This window comes from Triticum aestivum, chromosome 1A, assembly GCF_018294505.1.
Source record: "Triticum aestivum cultivar Chinese Spring chromosome 1A, IWGSC CS RefSeq v2.1, whole genome shotgun sequence".
Lineage (NCBI taxonomy): Eukaryota > Viridiplantae > Streptophyta > Magnoliopsida > Poales > Poaceae > Triticum > Triticum aestivum.
Genome location: NC_057794.1, coordinates 378,772,588 through 378,789,990, shown reverse-complemented (window position 1 = coordinate 378,789,990; position 17,403 = coordinate 378,772,588).

The window sequence follows — 17,403 nt, the reverse complement described above, 5'->3', positions numbered from 1 at the left end:
AGGGCAGGCGGCGGCTCCGGTGAGCAGGGGCGGCGGCGAGGGCAAGCATCGGCGGCGCGGCGTGGCAAGCGAGGCAGCAGGGTGCGGTGGCTTGCGGCGGCGGGGGTGGCGGCTTGAGGCGGCGGTGGCTCGGGGCTCCAAGGGGGCGAGGGCGGGGGCTTATAAGGAGGGGCGGGGCGGCTTGGAGGAGGGGCAAGGCGCGGGAGAGGAGTCCCGGCCGGACTCCGGTCGGGCGGCGACGCGGCGCACAGTCTCCTGCTCGGAGACGGCGACGCAGGGAGCGGGCCGGCGGCTGGGCTTCGGCCCAGTTGGCCACTGCGCACTTTTAAAAAAAATCCGCCGAAACAAGAAAAAAATCTAAAAATGCCAAAATAAATTTTCACTGTCTAAATAAATTATTCAGAACAAGATTAACATTTTCTTGGCCCTAAAATGCAACTTTGAAAAACATGCAATTTTTCTAATTCAAATAAAATAGCAATAAACTCTGAATAAAAACAAATATTTGATTTTAATATTTTCCCTCCTATATTTCATTTATTTTGGAGAAGTCATATTATCTCCTCTCATATATTTTAATATGAAATATTTTCGGATAGAAAAATATTTAAAACCAAAAATGCTCATTTCGATATTTCGCAAAACCCAAATATGAAAACAGGGAAATCCCCAACTCTCTACGAGGGTCCCTGAGTTGTTTAGAATTTCAAGGATCGCAAAACGAAATGCAATAAAATATGATATGCATGGATGATCTATGTATAACATTCCAAATTGAAAATTTGGGATGCTACATCTTTTGAGTATGGCTTTATAGAATGCTTCATGTGCTTCACTTATATCATTTGAAGTTTGGATTGTCTGTTTCTCTTTACATAGAAAACCGCCATTTGTAGAATGCTCTTTCGCTTCACTTATATTTGTTAGAGCGTGGGCATATCTTTTCTAGAAAGAATTAAACTCTCTTGCTTCACTTATATCTATTTAGAGAGATGACATGAACTGGTCATTCACATGGTTAGTGACGGTGTCCTGGACTAGGGGGTACTCACCATGTTGTCTCCCGATCTGTTAGATTGGGCCGAGGACCCCCATGGTCGTATACTCATGGGCCAGTTCGGACAGCTGACGCATACATGGAAGATTCCACAAGACTTGGTGATCAAGACAAGGACTTCTCCCCACCGGCGTATTCGGCTAGGACTCTTGTTATCCTAGGCCTCTGGTGCATTATATAAACCGAGGCTAGACTAGTCAATAGATGATATACAACAATCATACCATAGGCTAGCTTCTAGGGTTTTAGCCTCTACGATCTCGTGGTAGATCAACTCTTGTAATACTCATATCATCAATATCAATCAAGCAGGACGTAGGGTATTACCTCCATCAAAAGGGCCCGAACCTGTGTAAACATCATGTCCCCTGCCTCCTATTACCATCGATCCTAGACGCACAGTTCGGGACCCCCTACCCGAGATCCGCTGATTTTGACACCGACATTGGTGCTTTCATTGAGAGCTCCGCTGTGTGAGTGGCAAAAGGATCAATGGCTCGCCCGCAGGTCAACTGCGACGCCGGCATCTTCGTCGCCGGCTCGACTGGTCACCTAGGCTCGATCGAGGACCGTGCTCCATCTCCAATCGTCATGTTCGGATGGGGGCCTTCTTCAACATCAACTCTGATCTCTATCATGATCATAGAGGAGTCATCCATGGAGCTCGAGGGCTCAACGTCAACATTGCCCTCGGGCGGCCGTGTTGTTTTTATGAACAGCGAACTTGTATTCACCGTCACCACCTCCTCGAGCGTCGGTTTGATGATTGCTTCTGCGGCATAGTGCGGAATTACGTCTACAACAGCCATGCAAAATTTCGTCGAGTTCCGCTGGAGGAATCTCCGACAATCTAGGATATACCGGAGCCCTATCAAATCTGGACGGGAATCTGGACAAGTTTAGGGCGTGGTCTCCATCGCCTAGCTTGGAGGTCCTTTGGAAGATCCAACCGTTCATCTACTGTGGAATTCCCATATCTACCACCCCTCCAAATTTCAGCTTGATACGGCGGTTCAAACTCCGGGAACCTTTCGATGAGTGGACCAATTTTTGGATCCATTTTCTGCGCGAATACGGATCCGACCCGAATTCATGTTTCTTTATGAACGTGATATTGGACAACCTTTTTAGAGGAATTCTCTTCTACGGTATTGCACGTTGTTTTTAAACACGTGCCCGTAAATTTTTAAGCCTCCCCTGAGATCATCTTCATCATCATGCTGGTGTCAAACCAGTCCAATAATATTGCTTCAAGGCTGCCGACCTGCGCTAGACACGTCGTCACTTTGTTGAGCCGAGCTCAACTTCTTCGGATCACCATCTCGGCAAGCCAAACAAGAGTCCGGCATCATGAAGGATAAATCATCACCAACATCGCCGCCCCACGGATTACACGGAGCGGGCATACCGGCATCACCGCACGGTCACTTCATCAAGCCGGCATCGACCACGTCATGACCTGCATCGGCAGGGCCGCACTATTGCTTCTTCAAGCTGGTGTCCATCACGCCGACCTACTTCGACTCATCGGCTGACATCGAGGCTTCGACATCTCGGCTGGACCGGGGGCTTCGCCATCTCTTCATCAACCTACTCCGGAGACTTCAGCGTCACTAGCCGACCAGCTCCGTCACATTAACTGGACCGAGGGCTTTGCCTCGGCAAGCCAACCTTTGCCAGCATCGCCATGCCGTCGCTTTATCGCCCATCAGGCAATGGGTGTGCGGCTCGAGTCCCAATTTTCCGAATCACCTTTCTTCGGATTGCTACAACAAATAAATCAGGTGCTATTAATCCTAGTATTTTTTGCTTGTTCGGGTTCATTTTTCCCAATGAATTATTACTCTGGTTTGTTGATCATATGTACACAGGTCTATCAAATGATGGCCGCATTAACGATGGTCGCATGGTGGTTCAGTCTGTTTCCATACATGGTCCGACAAACGCCGCATCCGAAACTCGGACCGACCTGTGAATTCAGGCTTTGCCACGCCTTTACCTCATCACGCCGACGCCCTGCATCGACATTGACTTCGGCGCCAGGCCATATTTCTTTTATAAATCACTTTGCATAAATTATTTATTATGCAATGATTTTTTTAATTATAATTATTACTATTATCTCCGGTTTGCACTATTTTTTGTGCATAGGGAAATGATCCGGGTTGGGCAGTATCGTCAACTCGGCGTACTGACATACCACGTCACCTCGGCTGGACGGGGGGCTTCGTCAACACTTCATTACCCCATGCCAGGGACTTCGGCATCACTCTGCTGGCCCGCATTGACCATGCTATGTCACCACTTCGGAGTGCCGAGCTCTTTGCTCCGCCACCTTGGGACCGGCTTGGGGGATGGAACCTTGTCCCGCATCAAGCTCAGGCCGCGTCATCAATACCGAACACATTAATCAGCTAAGTTGCCTTCGTGCTCAAAGTTTTAAATTTTTAACTTGTGTTCGGTTTGACCAAGAATTATACCTTTTTGAAAAAAAGTTGCTTGCAGAGAATCTCCTTGTCAAAACTTTGTTTGTGACACACATATTCAAATACCCCGTTTACTTGGGGGCTCCCTTGATGGAGCTTTTACTCTTGCATATGATTATACTTGTACGGCTTTGTTCCTTGTTCGTGTATTATGCCACAATATGCACCATATTGACCTAAGCGATTTGCAAGCTGGGTTGCCTGGCTCCTGTGCTTACCCCTACGTTCCCGATTGTTCGGCTAGGGAGTAAAGGGAGTGTTGGGGAACGTAGCAATAATTCAAAATTTTCCTACGTGTCACCAAGATCTATCTATGGAGTCATCTAGCAACGAGGGAGGAGTGGATCTACATACCCTTGTAGACCGCGCGTGGAAGCGTTCAAGAGAACGGGGTTGATGGAGTCGTACTCGTCGTGATCCAAATCACCGATGATCCTAGCGCCGAACGGATGGCACCTCCGCGTTCAACACACGTACGGAGCAGCGCCGTCTCCTCCTTATTGATCCAGCAAGGGGGGAGGAGAGGTTGATGGAGATCCAACAGCACGACGGCGTGGTGGTAGAAGTAGCGGGATTCCAACAGGGCTTCGCCAAGCGCTGCGGGAGGAGGAAGATGTGTCGTGGGAGGGAGAGGGAGGCGCCAGGGCTTAGGTATGGTTGCCCTCCCTTCCTCCCACTATATATAGGGCCAAGGGAGAGGGGGAGGGCGCAGCCTTGCCCCTTCCTCCAAGGAAGGGTGCGGCCAAGGGGGGGAGGAGTCCATCCTCCCCAAGGCACCTCGGAGGTGCCTTCCCCTTTTAGGACTCTCCCCTTTCCCTCTCTCTTGGCACATGGGCCTCTTGGGGCTGGTGCCCTTGGCCCATATAGGCCAAGGCATACCCCCTACAGCCCATGTGCCCCCCCGGGGCAGGTGGCCCCACCCCGTGGACCCCCGGGACCCTTCCGGTGGTCCCGGTACAATACCGGTGACCCCGAAACTTGTCCCGATGGCCGAAATAGCACTTCCTATATATAATTATTTACCTCCGGACCATTCCGGAACTCCTCATGACGTCCGGGATCTCATCCGGGACTCCGAACAACTTTCGGGTTACCGCATACTAATATCTCTATAACCCTAGCGTCACCGAACCTTAAGTGTGTAGACCCTACGGGTTCGGGAGACATGCAGACATGACCGAGATGACTCTCCGGCCAATAACCAACAGCGGGATCTGGATACCCATGTTGGCTCCCACATGTTCCACGATGATCTCATCGGATGAACCACGATGTCAAGGACTTAATCAATCCCGTATACAATTCCCTTTGTCTATCGGTACGATACTTGCCCGAGATTCGATCGTCGGTATCCCGATACCTTGTTCAATCTCGTTACCGGCAAGTCTCTTTACTCGTTCCGTAACACATCATCCCGTGATCAACTCCTTGATCACATTGTGCACATTATGATGATGTCCTACCGAGTGGGCCCAGAGATACCTCTCCATTTACACGGAGTGACAAATCCCAGTCTCGATTCGTGCCAACCCAATAGACACTTTCAGAGATACCTGTAGTGTACCTTTATAGCCACCCAGTTACGTTGTGACGTTTGGCACACCCAAAGCACTCCTACGGTATCCGGGAGTTGCACAATCTCATGGTCTAAGGAAATGATACTTGACATTAGAAAAGCTTTAGCATACGAACTACACGATCTTTGTGCTAGGCTTAGGATTGGGTCTTGTCCATCACATCATTCTCCTAATGATGTGATCCCGTTATCAACGACATCCAATGTCCATGGTCAGGAAACCGTAACCATCTGTTGATCAACGAGCTAGTCAACTAGAGGCTTACTAGGGACATGGTGTTGTCTATGTATCCACACATGTATCTGAGTTTCCTATCAATACAATTCTAGCATGGATAATAAACGATTATCATGAACAAGGAAATATAATAATAACTAATTTATTATTGCCTCTAGGGCATATTTCCAACAGTCTCCCACTTGCACTAGAGTCAATAATCTAGTTCACATCGCCATGTGATTAACACTCAAGGTCACATCCCCATGTGACTAACACCCAAAGAGTTTACTAGAGTCAATAATCTAGTTCACATTTACCATGTGATTAACACTTGATGAGTTCTGGGTTTGATCATGTTATGCTTGTGAGAGAGGTTATAGTCAACGGGTCTGAACCTTTCAGATCCGTGTGCGCTTTACAAAACTCTATGTCATCTTGTAGATGCAGCTACTACGCTATATTTGGAGCCATTTCAAATAACTGTTCTACTATACGAATCCAGTTTACTACTCAGAATAATCTGGATTAGTGTCAAAGTTTGCATCAGCGTAACCCTTTACGACGAACTCTTTTACCACCTCCATAATCGAGAAAATTCCTTAGTCCACTAGTTACTAAGGATAACTTTGACCGCTGTCCTGTGATCCATTCTTAGATCACTCTTGTACCCCTTGACTGACTCATGGCAAAGCACATTTCAGGTGCGGTACACAGCTTAGCATACTGTAGAGCCTATGTCTTAAGCATAGGGGACGACCTTCGTCCTTTCTCTCTATTCTGCCGTGGTCGAGCTTTAAGTCTTAACTTCATACCTTACAACTCAGGCAAGAACTCCTTCTTTGACTGATCCATTTGAACACCTTCAAGATCATGTCAAGGTATGTGCTCATTTGAAAGTACCATTAAGCGTTTTGATCTATCCTTATAGATCTTGATGCTCAATGTTCAATTAGCTTAATCCAGGCTTTCCATTGAAAAACACTTTCCAAAGAACCCTATATGCTTTCCAGAAATTCTACGTCATTTCTGATCAACAATATGTCAACAACATATACTTATCAGAAATTCTATAGTGCTCCCACTCACTTCTTTGGAAATACAAGTTTCTCATAAACTTTGTATACACCCAAAATCTTTGATCATCTCATCAAAGCATACATTCCAACTCCGAGATGCTTACTCCAGTCCTTAGAAGGATTGCTGGAGCTTTGCATACTTATTAGCATCTTTCAGGATTGACAAAACCTTCCGGTTGTATCACATACAACCTTTCCTCAAGAAAATCGTCGAGGAAACAATGTTTTGACATCCTATCTGCAAGATTTCATAAATAATGCAGTAATCGCTAATATAATTCCAACAGACTCTTAGCATCGCTACGAGTGAGAAAGTCTCATCGTAGTCAACTCCTTGAACTTGTCAGAAAACATCTTAACGACAAGTCGAGCTTTCTTAATGGTGATACTTACCATCATTGTCTATCTTCCTTTTAAAATCCATATGTACCTAACGACCATCAAGTAGTTCTTCCAAAGTCTACACTTTGTTTTCATACATGGATCCTTTCTCGGATTTTATGGCCTCGAGCCATTTATCGGAATTCAGGCCCACCATTGCTTCTCCATAGCTTGTAGGTTCATTGTTGTCTAGCAACATGACTTCCAAGACAGGATTACGTACCACTCTGAAGTAGTACGCATCCTTGTCATCCTACGAGGTTTGGTAGTGACTTGATCTGAAGTTTCATGATCACTATCATAAGCTTCCACTTCAATTGGTGTAGGTGCCACAGGAACAACTTCCTGTGCCCTGCCACACACTAGTTGAAGAGACGGTTCAATAACCTCATCAAGTCTCCACCATCTTCCCACTCAATTCTTTCGAGAGAAACTTTTCCTCGAGAAAGGACCCGATTCTAGAAACAATCCCTTATTGCTTTTGAATCTGAGACAGGAGGTATACCCAAATGTTTTGGGTGTCCTATGAAGATGCATTTATCCGCTTTGGGTTCGAGCTTATCAACCTGAAACTTTTCCACATAAGCGTCGCAGCCCCAAACTTTTAAGAAATGACAGCTTAGGTTTCTCTAAACCATAGTTCATACGGTGTCATCTCATCAGAATTACGTGGTGCCCCTTTTAAAGTGAATGTGGTTGTCTCTAATGCCTAACCCATAAACTATCGTGGTAATTCGATAAGAGACATCATGGTATGCATCCTATCCAATAGGGTGTAGTTATGATGTTCGGACACACCATCACACTATGGTGTTCCAGGCTGTATTAGTTGTGAAACAATTTCCACAATGTCTTAATTCTGTGCCAAACTCGTAATTCAGATATTCATCTCTATGATCATATCATAGATCTTTTATCTTCTTGTCACGACGATCTTTCAACTTCACCCTGGAATTACTTGAACCTTTCAATAATTCAGACTCGTGATTCATCAAGTAAATATACTCAACATCTACTCAAATCATCTGTGAAGTAAGAACATAACGATATCCACTACATGCCTCAGCACTCACTGGACTGCACACATCAAAATGTATTACTTCCAACAAGTTGCTTTCTAGTTCCATTTTACTGAAACCGAGGCTTTCAGTCATCTTGCCCATGTGGTATGATTTGCATGTCTCAAGTGATTCAAGATCAGGTGAGTTCAAACGGTCCATTTGCATGGAGTTTCTTCATGCATATACACCAATAGACATGGTTCGCATGTCTCAAACTTTTCAAAAACGAGTGAGCCCAAAGATCCATCAACATGGAGCTTCTTCATGCGTTTTATACTGATATGACTTACGTGGCAGTGCCACAAGTAGGTGGTACTATCATTACTATCTTTTGGCATGAACATGTGTATCACTATGATCGAGATTCAATGAACCATTCATTTTAGGTGCAAGACCATTGAAGGTATTATTCAAATAAACAGAGTAACCATTATTCTCCTTAAATGAATAACGGTATCGCGATAGACATAATCCAATCATGTCTATGCTCAACGCAAACACCAAATAACAATTATTTAGGTTTTAATACCAATCTCGATGGTAGAGGGAGCGTGCGATGCTTGATCATATCAACCTTGGAAACACTTCCAACACATATCGTCAGCTCACCTTTAGCTAGTCTCCGTTTATTCCGTAGCTTTTATTTCGAGTTACTAACACTTAGCAACCGAACCGGTATCTAATACCCTGGTGCTACTAGGAGTACTAGTAAAGTACACATCAACACAATACATCCAATATACTTCTATCGACCTTGCCAGCCTTCTTATCTACCAAGTATCTAGGGTAATTCTGCTCCAGTGGCTGTTCCCCTTATTACAGAAGCACTCAGTCTCGGGTTTGGGTTCAACCTTGGGTTTCTTCACTAGAGCAGCAGCTGAATTGCCGTTTCATGAAGTATCCCTTTGTTCCCTTGCCCTTCTTGAAACTAGTGGTTTCACCAACCATCAACAATTGATGCTCCTTCTTGATTTCTACTTTCGCGGTGTCAAACATCGCGAATATCTCAAGGATCATCATATATGTCCCTGATATATCATAGTTCATCACGAAGCTCTAGCAGCTTGGTGGTAATGACTTCGGAGAACCATCACTATTTCATCTGGAAGATCAACTCCCACTCGATTCAAGCGATTGTTGTACTCAGACAATCTGAGCACAAGCACAACAATTGAGCTTTTCTCCTTAGTTTGCAGGCTAAGAAAATCGTCGGAGGTCTTATACCTCTTGACGTGGGCACGAGCGTGAAATCCCAATTTCAGCCCTCGAAACATCTCATATGTTTCACGATGTTTCAAAAACCATCTTTGGTGCCTCAATTCTAAACCATTTAGCATTACGCACTGAACTATCATGTAGTCATCAAAACGTGTATGTCAGATGTTCGCAGCATCTACAGACAACGTTTGAGGTTCAGCACACTGAGCGGTGCATTAAGGACATAAGCCTTCTATGAAGCAATGAGGACAATCCTCAGTTTACGGACCTAGTCCGCATAATTGCTACTATCAACTTTCAACTAAATTTTCTCTAGGAACATATCTAAACAGTAGAACTGAAGCGCGAGCTACAACATAATTTGCGAAGACCTTTTGACTATGTTCAGGATAATTAAGTTCATCTTATGAACTCCCACTCAGATAGACATCCCTCTAGTCATCTAAGTGATTACATGATCCGAGTCAACTAGGCCGTGTCCGATCATCACGTGAGACGGACTAGTCATCATCGGTGAACATCTTCATGTTGATCGTATCTACCATACGACTCATGCTCGACCTTTCGGTCTCTGTGTTCCAAGGCCATGTCTGTACATGCTAGGCTCGTCAAGTTAACCCTAAGTGTTTTGCATGTGTAAAACTGTCTTACACCCGTTGTATGTGAACGTAAGGATCTATCACACCCGATCATCACGTGGTGCTTCGAAACGATGAACTTTAGCAATGGTGCACAGTTAGGGGAGAACACTTCTTGAAATTTTAATGAGGGATCATCTTGTTTACTACCGTCATTCTAAGCAAATAAGATGTATAAACATGATAAACATCACATGCAATCAAATAATAGTGACATGATATGGCCAATATCATATAGCTCCTTTGATCTCCATCTTGGGGCTCCATGATCATCTTGTCACCGGCATGACACCATGATCTCCATCATCATGATCTCCATCATCGTGTCTTCATGAAGTTGTCTCGTCAACTATTACTTCTACTACTACAGCTAACGGTTAGCAATAAAGTAAAGTAATTACATGACGTTTATGTTGACACGCAGGTCATAAATAAATTAAGACAACTCCTATGGCTCCTGCGGGTTGTCATACTCATCGACATGCAAGTCATGATTCCTATTACAAGAACATGATCAATATCATACATCACATATATCATTCATCACATCCTTTTGGCCATATCACATCACATAGCATACCCTGCAAAAACAAGTTAGACGTCCTCTAATTGTTGTTTGCATGTTTTACGTGGCTGCTATGGGTTTCTAGCAAGAACGTTTCTTACCTATGCAAAGACCACAACGTGATATGCCAATTGCTATTTACCCTTCATAAGGACCCTTTTCATCGAATCCGATCCGACTAAAGTGGGAGAGACAGACACCCGCCAGCCACCTAATGCAACTAGTGCATGTCAGTCGGTGGAACCAGTCGCACGTAAGAGTACGTGTAAGGTCGGTCCGGGCCGCTTCATCCCATGATGCCGCCGAATCAAGATAAGACTAGTAATGGCAAGCATATTGAACAAAATCAACGCCCACAACTACTTTGTGTTCTACTCGTGCATAGAATCTACGCAATAGACCTAGCTCATGATGCCACTGTTGGGGAACGTAGCAATAATTCAAAATTTTCCTACGTGTCACCAAGATCTATCTATGGAGTCATCTAGCAACGAGGGAGGAGTGGATCTACATACCCTTGTAGATCGCGCGCGGAAGCGTTCAAGAGAACAGGGTTGATGGAGTCGTACTCGTCGTGATCCAAATCACCGATGATCCTAGCGCCGAACGGACGGCACCTCCACGTTCAACACACATACGGAGCAGCGACGTCTCCTCCTTCTTGATCCAGCAAGGGGGGAGGAGAGGTTGATGGAGATCCAATAGCACGACGGCGTGGTGGTAGAAGTAGCAGGATTCCAACAGGGCTTCGCCAAGCGCTGCGGGAGGAGGAAGATGTGTCGTGGGAGGGAGAGGGAGGCGCCAGGGCTTAGGTATGGTTGCCCTCCCTTCCTCCCACTATATATAAGGCCAAGGGAGAGGGGGAGGGCGCAGCCTTGCCCCTTCCTCCAAGGAAGGGTGCGGCCAAGGGGGGGAGGAGTCCATCCTCCCCAAGGCACCTCGGAGGTGCCTTCCCCTTTTAGGACTCTCCCCTTTCCCTCTCTCTTGGCGCATGGGCTTCTTGGGGCTGGTGCCCTTGGCCCATATAGGCCAAGGCGTACCCCCTACAGCCCATGTGGCCCCCCGGGGCAGGTGGCCCCACCCGGTGGACCCCTGGGACCCTTCCGGTGGTCCCGGTACAATACCGGTGACCCCGAAACTTGTCCCGATGGCCGAAATAGCACTTCATATATATAATTCTTTACCTCCGGACCATTCCGGAACTCCTCGTGACGTCCGGGATCTCATCCGGGACTCCGAACAACTTTCGGGTTACCGCATACTAATATCTCTATAACCCTAGCGTCACCGAACCTTAAGTGTGTAGACCCTACGGGTTCGGGAGACATGCAGACATGACCGAGATGACTCTCCGGCCAATAACCAACAGCGGGATCTGGATACCCATGTTGGCTCCCACATGTTCCACGATGATCTCATTGGATGAACCATGATGTCAAGGACTTAATCAATCCCGTATACAATTCCCTTTGTTTATCGGTACGATACTTGCCCGAGATTCGATCGTCGGTATCCCGATACCTTGTTCAATCTCGTTACCGGCAAGTCTCTTTACTCATTCCGTAACACATCATCCCGTGATCAACTCCTTGATCACATTGTGCACATTATGATGATGTCCTACCGAGTGGGCCCAGAGATACCTCTCCATTTACACGGAGTGACAAATCCCAGTCTCGATTCGTGCCAACCCAACAGACAATTTCGGAGATACCTGTAGTGTACCTTTATAGCCACCCAGTTACGTTGTGACGTTTGGCACACCCAAAGCACTCCTACGGTATCCGGGAGTTGCACAATCTCATGGTCTAAGGAAATGATACTTGACATTAGAAAAGCTTTAGCATACGAACTACACGATCTTTGTGCTAGGCTTAGGATTGGGTCTTGTCCATCACATCATTCTCCTAATGATGTGATCCCGTTATCAACGACATCCAATGTCCATGGTAAGGAAACCGTAACCATCTATTGATCAACGAGCTAGTCAACTAGAGGCTTACTAGGGACATGGTGTTGTCTATGTATCCACACATGTATCTGAGTTTCCTATCAATACAATTCTAGCATGGATAATAAACGATTATCATGAACAAGGAAATATAATAATAACTAATTTATTATTGCCTCTAGGGCATATTTCCAACAGGGAGCACCTCTGCGATTGTCACGACCGGGTCATCCGAGCTCTGACCTCAGACTGGGTGAAGCCGGAAGCTAGCGCTCTTATTGTTTTCAATCATGGTCGGCACACAACGGAACTCATGAGTACAAAAAATCTATTGCACAAGTCTCATAGTAATAATGAGCACCGAAGAAAGGTATCGGTGGGGGTACTATTTTCTTCGAAGATGCTTCTTACACTTCGTTAGTAATATAGCATAAGTTCCCTGAGCGCGCTTTGTCTGTTACAGCCTTATAGCATGCTTTCCTGGTCATCGGAAACACTGTCGATACTCTCGACAGGCGGAGTACATGACACATTTCGCCCCTTGGCCGAAGAGGGAGAAGCCGACGGTCGGTTAAGACGCGTTTAAAGTTCGGGTGAACACAAATATGATATAAGCACTTCGGTACATACAATCATTATACATAAAATTCGTTTACCCAAGTCACTTGGAGGCTCTTAAAATTTATATATGAGCTGTAAATGTGTTTTCTTCTTGGTCGTTGTCAAAACACGACAGAAGCACAATTTTTTCTTTCTCTTCCAATTTTCGGATTGGCACCAAACACTTGATCTTGTTCGGACGTCATGTTTTTACTGACGTTTTTTGGTTTTCCAAGCTTTTTGGCACTTTTAAACTATTTGTGTTTCCAGCACAAGTCTCACAGTGCAATGCTGAACACCTTTTTAGATTCGGCAAAAACATTCTCGGATCTCACTATATATGCATTGGTTTCGAATTGTGTCTTCAGTCAATAGTTGGGTTGCCCAGCTCCTGCGCTTGCCTCCTACGTTCCGCTTTGTTCGGCTAGGTGTGCAAAGGGAGAACCACTGCGATTGTGCTTCCAGCTCACATGGTTAAGCACCTCAGTGGAGAAAGCCGAAAATTGACTGTCACAATAAGTGTAAACTGGTCAGCGATCCGATGACGGTGTTAAATGACGGGCCATTCATAACAATGGCCGAAGTGTTTACGGCTTGACCTCGACTGTCGCCAAACACTACCAGGGGCTATTAACTGGCCTCCCAAACTAAATCCTAGATATTTTGCTCTTACATTAGAGCTGAGGTTTCATGGTCATGCTTAGCATGACAACCCAAAGAAAGGAACCGATAGCGGGACTATTTTCTTTGGAAGACATTTCTTATGTTAAACAGTAATATAACATATCTCTCTGCGTACCTTTGTTTATAAAACCGTATGGCCAGATTGCCTTGTTTGTTGTAAATCTTTGCCCTCATAAAGGCTTTATAAAGTAGGACAAACACTCCTCGGCTACTAGCCGAGGAGGTGGAAGCCGATGGTTGGTCAACAAAGTTTTGTACAATGCAGATCTGAGCATTAAGGATATAAAGTACTTGGATACATAGAGTCATTACACATAATTTGTGATTTTACTATGGATATCGATCATTAATTCAGCCACCCGTGCCCGCATTAAGGCTCGGGGGCTACTGGGCTTCGGGCTTATTATTTACAAATATTAAAGGGGCACATCGATCCCCTGATCTGGTGTTGCCACCCGACCAGTGTCTCGGGGGCTACTGCATTGCCTGTCCAATGCAGAAAATTTTAAGTGCAATACAGTTTCCGAGGAGATTATGATCCTCTGGTTGGTCGGCCGCACCCAACCTGAGTCTCGAGGACTGAGCATGCCGCTTTTTGTATCCCGAAGTATTCTGCCGAGCTAGGACTTGATCCTCAGGACGATTTTGCAAATCAACCTGAGTCTCAGCGGCTACTGGGATCAGTGGTCTTACATCATCCTTCAAGTGCATCTTGGGTTTTAAACCGATACACACGTTGAGGGTTACTCGCTATATATCTCGGCAGAGAATAAATTGCGCCAATCAAAAATATTGACAAAAAATTGGCCCACGGTCGGGGTGGTGCACCACCTCGGAAGCGGTCCGGCATAAAGCTCGGGCGCTAGTGGCTGGCTCCATAGAGGGCATTTCCAACATTAGGCTCGGCTAAACTCCGTCTACTTTTTTGGACCAAGATGATCTATGACATCTTGGATATAGTCCGGCGTTGGAGCTTGGACATAGTCCGACGTTGGAGCTCGGATACATTTCGGCGTTGGAGCTCGGAAGCAGTCTGGCATTGGTGCTCGACTGCAAAAGATACCTCGAATGCAGTCCGGCGTTAGAGCTCGGATGCAAGAGGACACTGCCTCCCGGGAACAACTTCAAACCTGAGGTGTGGCATAAAAATAACAAGGCATTGATAAAGGCCGGAAACTTAAAGGGGCTCCTCGGATACCCAATGTGCAAACTCGTCGAATGCATTTCGGCGATCCTCAAGATCGAAGATTTGTTGAACCATTTTTTCAAGACCGACAACCGAAGATGAAGAATAGTTCAGAAGAATCAAGGAGCATCCCTAACTTGAAGACCGGTTCAGGGGGCTACTGACGGTGTCCTGGACTAGGGGGTACTCACCACGTCGTCTCCCGATCTGTTAGATTGGGCCGAGGACCCCCATGGCCGTATACTCATGGGCCAGTTCAGACAGCTGCCGCATACATGGAAGATTCCACAAGACTTGGTGATCAAGACAAGGACTCCTCCCCACCGGCGTATTCGGCTAGGACTCTTGTTATCCTAGGCCTCTGGTGCATTATATAAACTGAGGCCACGCTAGTCGATAGATGATATACAACAATCATACCATAGGCTAGCTTCTAGGGTTTTAGCCTCTACGATCTCGTGGTAGATCAACTCTTGTAATAATCATATCATCAATATCAATCAAGCAGGACGTAGGGTATTACATCCATCAAGAGGGCCCGAACCTGGGTAAACATCGTGTCCCCTGCCTCCTGTTACCATCGATCCTAGACGCACAGTTCGGGACCCCCTACCCGAGATCCGCCGGTTTTGACACCGACAGTTAGTCATATAATCCTACATAAAACTTGTAGATCACTGAATATGTGTGGCGCCCGAATAATTAGGCTACAGTAATCCCACGTTAATGTCGCCACGTCACCTTGGTTACTATTGCTAATCTCGCGCTAGATCAAAACTGGTCCAAAATTCAAATTCAAAGTTTGGTAAATAATAAAAGTTTTCAAACATTAAAATAAAAATGTTCGGTTAGTGCCAAATATTACATAGGTAATTGTTGTGAAGAAAACCACATTTTTATAAAAGGTTTAAATGCACTTAAGTAACTAAAATAGTAGGTAAAACAATTAAACAAATGCGTTTTGGATTTTATAAAATACTATACTATTTTGTTCAGGGATAAAACCTTTTGCGGTAGTAGTTATAATTGTAGCTCTATTTTAGGTAGGGTCTCACTTTTTGTCAAACTATACGATATAAAACAGAAAAGGGAAATAAATAAAAGAAAAGAAAATATAAAAAAGAAAAAAGAAAACAAAAAAGGAAAAGAAAAGAAGAACCCCCCCCCCCCATGCTGGGCCACGGCTCAGCAGGCCATCGGGCCGCCAGGCCGGCCCAGCCGCACCCCACACCCTCCCCCATATCCACCCCACTGGGGGAAAACCCTAACCACCCACCCTCCACTTTCCCCCACTCGCTCCCCGCAAGCCTCTCTCCCCTTCCCCACCTGGATCGGGGCAGAGGGCCCCGAACCCTTCGCCTGGCTGTCGCCGCTGCCCAGTGCCTCCGGCCACCCCCCTCGCCGGCGCCCGCCTCCCCATCTTCCCCTGCATGGCGCCCGCCCCACCTCGACCCGAGCTAGATCGGATCGATCCCGCGGCCTCGACGCCCGACGCCACCCCGCTGCTCGATGCCGGAGCCTCCTCGCCGGACTGCCTCCCCATCGCGCGCCATCCATGTCTTCCTCCCCAAGCCCCGCTGCCCTTGACCCTACGCCCGCGCGGTGAGGCCCCCAGTCTCCTCTCCCCCTATCCTCGTACGCACGCGCACGCGATCGACCCCCCCCCCCCCCCGCCGGCTTCCGCTGCTCGCTCGCCGCACCCCACTGCCGTTGCTCATCCCGTGCCCCTTCGCTTCCCCTCGCTCCCCCTCTGTGCGCCGACCATGCCCGTCCGTGCTCCCTCGCGCCCTTCGCCACAGCTCTGCTGTGCCCGCTCCGGCCAGCCCCCTGCCCCGCTACCCCAGCGCTCCCTCCCTTGCCCGCCTTTGCCTCGCAGCTTGCCGTGCCCCGCTGACCACGTGCGCGCCTCCGCTCGCCCGGACCGCGCCTCGTCGCTGGCCTGAGGCTGCATCGCCTCACCTCCCCCCTCTGTTGCGCTGCTCCCTGGCCGCCCTCCTCGCGCGCCACCGCTGTCCCCTACTGCTGCCGCGATTTGCGACGCGCCATCGCCTGACCCGTGCCGCCCCCCTCGCCGCGCCAGGCCGCGCCAGCGTCGCCCCTTCGCCTGAGGCCGGCTCGCCGCGCCCGCTAGTTGCTGCCAGCTGCGTCCCGCCTCGCGCGCCCCTGGGCGAGCATCGTAACGGGCGCGCATGCGCCCGCATACATCGCCCGTCGCCCGCGCCCGTTTGGCCCCTCTGGGCCACAGACACATGGGACCATCCCCAGAACGTTTCAAAAAATGAAAAAAATGAAAAGATTTAAAATAATAATAATAAATAAAGTAATTAATTAATTAATTAATTAAACAATTAATTAAACTAATTAATCATGATTAAGATTAACCAAATAACTAATTAAACTAACTGTTGTTAGTTAATTAACTAGTCAATGATAGTGGGGCCCACCCCCCTAATTAATCCTGATTAGGTTAATAAATGTGCTTAGTTAAAATGGGTCACTGACAGGTGGGACCCACCTGTCAGGTTGACCAGGTCAACTGCTGACATCATGATGACGTCGGCAAGCACTATTCTGGATAATGTTGATTAAATTAATTAAATAAATCCTAAAAATGATTTAAATCTTTTAAAATTAATATAAAATAAATCGTAGCTCAGATGGAAAAACTTTGTACATGAAAGTTGCTCAGAACAACGAGACGAAT